General features: G+C 39.4%; 1 pseudogene; it reads left to right on the top strand.

The window, feature by feature from the left end:
- The first annotated feature begins 758 nt into the window (after positions 1-758).
- LOC137756287 (melanoma-associated antigen B16-like) lies at positions 759-3307 on the top strand (annotated as a pseudogene).
- The last annotated feature ends 647 nt before the right edge of the window (positions 3308-3954 follow it).

The raw sequence follows: 3954 nt of genomic DNA, 5'->3' as shown, positions 1-3954 counted from the left end.
ACTGAGAAATCACAGTTGTCCCTCTTTATAACTCAGAAATTCTGCCCCTTCCTCAAAGGTAAATACAACTAACATCTGGTATATATTATCTTAAAGCTGATCCTAGTTCTTATTCTGTACATATGTGTACTATAAAAATATGTTGAGTATTTTCACATACATGTCTTCACTAATCTTTTTTATTGTTTCAATATCCGACATAAAAACACATCTGAGACGTTGTTTTCACCTCTTTGGGTTCACTTTGAGTCTTTTTATATCTTCTATGTCTCTAACCAGTTGAAGTCTTCTTGTTTTTTGAACATATGAAGTACAGTTATAATAACTGTTTTGATGTCTTTATTTACTCGTTCTGTCAACCGTGTTATTTCCAGGTCAATTATGAGAGATTAATTTTCTCCTAATTTTTGGTTACATACTGCTGCTTCTTTGCATGCCTGGTAATTTTTTTTTTTTAATTAATTAATTAATTAATTAATTTATTTATTTATTTTGGGCTGTGTTGGGTCTTCATTTCTGTGCGAGGGCTTTCTCCAGTTGCGGCGAGCGGGGGCCACTCTTCATCGCGGTGCGTGGGCCTCTCACTGTCGCGCCCTCTCCCGTTGCAGAGCACAGGCTCCAGACGCGCAGGCTCAGTAATTGTGGCTCACGGGCTTAGTTGCTCCGCGGCATGTGGGATCTTCCCAGACCAGGGCTCGAACCCGTGTCCCCTGCATGGGCAGGCAGATTCTTAACCACTGCGCCACCAAGGAAGCCCCATGCCTGGTAATATTTGATTGGATGCCAGAGATTGTGAAATTGTGATTCACCCTGTTCACATTTGTCGAGAACTAATACACATTAAACATTTTTTTTTTTAATCTGCAATATAGTTTACATACAATATTATGTTAGTTTCAGGTGAACTACATAGTGAGTTGACATTTACATGTTAGGAGATGATCAACGTGAAAAGTCTAGTAACCTTATGTCCCGATAGAAAATTATTACAGTATTGTTGACCATATTCCTTATGCTATAGATTACATCTCTGAGGCTTACTTATTTTGTATTTGTTTTTTTGTTGTTGTTGTTGTTGTTTTGGGTTAAGACTGGGTAGATTTATTTATAGGGTTTTCTTAAAAAAAAACAAAATGAACTTTAATATCAAAAGTACACTGATGCATAACTAGAATTTGGTTTTCTCTCTGTTGAAATAACAAAGTCTTTTTTTGTTTTTTTTTTTTTAATTTTTGGTCTGCTCTTAATAATAGATTGTAAAAGGTTTTTCTTTACCTTTTAAGTAATCCCCATAAGAATCAAAGATACTGTGTCTTATCAGAATAATTAACTATGCTTTATGTTAACCTTTATCGTGTCCTTACTTATTTTTTTCTTTTAACATCTTTATTGGAGTATAATTGCTTTACAATGGTGTGTTAGCTTCTGCTTTACAACAAAGTGAATCAGCTATACATATACATATATCCCCATATCTCTTCCCTCTTGCGTCTCCCTCCCTCCCACCCTCCCTATCCCACCCCTCTAGGTGGTCACAGAGCACAGAGCTGATCTCCCTGTGCTATGCGACTGCTTCCCACTAGCTATCTGTTTTATATTTGGTAGTGTATATATGTCCATGCCACTCTCTCACCTTGTCCTCCCCATATCCTCAAGTCCATTCTCTAGTAGGTCTGCGTCTTTATTCCCAACCTGCCCCTAGGTTCTTCATAACCTTTTTTTTTAAGATTCCATATATATGTGTTAGCATACAGTATTTGTTTTTCTCTTTCTGACTTACTTCACTCTGTATGACAGTCTCTAGGTCCATCCACCTCACTACAAATAACTCAGTTTCGTTTCTTTTTATGGCTGAGTAATATTCCATTTTATATATGTGCCACATCTTCTGTATCCATTCATCTCTCGATGGACACGTAGGTTGCTTCCATGTCCTGGCTATTGTAAATAGTGCTGCAGTGAACACTGTGGTCCATGACTCTCTTTGAATTATGGTTTTCTCAGGGTATATGCCCAGTAGTGGGATTGCTGGGTCATATGGTAGTTCTATTTTTAGTTTTTTAAGGAACCTCCATACTGTTCTCCATAGTGGCTGTATCAATTTACATTACCACCAACAGTGCAAGAGGGTTCCGTTTTCTCCACACCCTCTCCAGCATTTATTGTTTGTAGATTTTTTGATGATGGCCATTCTGACTGGTATGAGGTGATACCTCATTGTAGTTTTGATTTGCATTTCTCTAATGATTAGTGATGTTGAGCATCCTTTCATGTGTTTGTTGACTATCTGTATATCTTCTTTGGAGAAATGTCTATTTAGGTTTTCTGCCCATTTTTGGATTGGGTTGTTTGTTTTTTTTGATATTGAGCTGCATGAGCTGCTTGTAAATTTCGGAGATTAATCCTTTGTCAGTTGCTTCATTTGCAAGTATTTGAGGACCCACTCCTGAGGATCCTCAGAGTTTCTATGCATCTCCCACTGCCATCACAGCCACCTCATCCAGCAAATGAGATGAGGGCTCCATGATCCAAGAAGAAGAGCATAGTCCAGGCATCTCACAGGCTGTGCTAGACCCCAAGAATGTGCCCATAGATGCTCTAGATAAGGAAGTGACTCTGTTGGTGAATTTCCTGCTGCTCAAGTATTAAATGAAAGAGCCAATAACAAAGGCAGATATGTTGGAGATTGTCATCAAAGATTGCCAAGTCCACTTCCCTGAGATCCTCCTGAGAGCCTCTGAGTGCTTGGAGATGATCTTTCACCTTGATCTGAAGGAAGTGGATCCCGCCAACCACCACTATTGCCTCCTCATCAAATTGGCCTTACCTATGATGGGAAGCTGCACGGTGAAGTGGGCATGCCCAAGACTGGCATCCTGATACTTATCCTGGGTGTGATCTTCGTAAAGGGCAACCGTGCTACCGAAGACGATGTCTGGGAAGTTCTGAATGTGACCAGGTTATATTCTGGGAGGAAGCACTTCATCTTTGGGGAGCCCAGGGAGCTCATCACCAAAGGTTTCGTGAAGGAAAAATACCTGGAGTACCAGCAGGTGGCCAACACTGATCCTGTGCAATTTGAGTTCCTGTGGGGCCCCAGAGCCCACGCTGAAACCACCAAGACGAAGGTCCTGGAGTTTCTGGCCAAGGTTCATGGGACTGACCCAAGTTCTTTCCCATCTCAGTATGAGGATGCTCTGCAAGATGAAAGAGAGAGAGCCCGAGCCAGAATTTCAGGCAGGGCTCCTCTCCTTCTGTAGCCACTGCAAGTTCTAGTGCCAAGGCTAGCAGCTTCTCCCACACCTAGGGGAGTCAGGGATACTTTCTTCATGCATTGATGGTAGAGGCAGTTAGTGTTTGTAGAATTTAGGTCTGAGGTGAGGCTGAAAGGAAGACAGTATTTATGCCTATGTCTTCCTATTTTGTATGTTTAACTTTAAAATTTATTTTTTTGATGTATGTGCTATTCAAATATGGTTTCTTTTAATATAGATTTAACTTCCTTCAAAATCTTCAAGTTTGTGAATGGTGTTGGTCGCACATTTAATGTTATAATGAGGTTTAAAGTAAGAGTTTTGTTGTTTTGTAAAACAAATTGTGAAACCATCTTATTTTGTCACCTGTGACAAGAACATGGCATTGCTATAGACATTTTCTTAGAAATGTGATGGATCAGTTTTAATACAGTTTGGATCAATAAGGAAAAATAGAGAAGAAAGTCTAAAGATATAAAGGCATTCTTATCCCTTTTAGTTCTTGTTTTGTAAAATTAAATGAACTGTACATGGATTTGCTAGTTCTTTCAACAATGTATAAGAAATAAATGTTAATAAATTAGACCTCACACTCACTGGATCAGTTATTCCCCGAACCTTCAGTGAACACCTGTTCTTTGTAAAGCATGGCAGTAGTACTGGGAATGCTAAGATTAAGGATTCAGAACCTGCCCATAGA

The sequence above is a fragment of the Eschrichtius robustus genome, chromosome X (assembly GCF_028021215.1).
Source record: "Eschrichtius robustus isolate mEscRob2 chromosome X, mEscRob2.pri, whole genome shotgun sequence".
Classification (NCBI taxonomy): Eukaryota; Metazoa; Chordata; class Mammalia; order Artiodactyla; family Eschrichtiidae; genus Eschrichtius; species Eschrichtius robustus.
The sequence above is the reverse complement of the archived record's forward strand: the minus strand, read 5'-3'. Positions and strand labels throughout refer to the sequence as shown.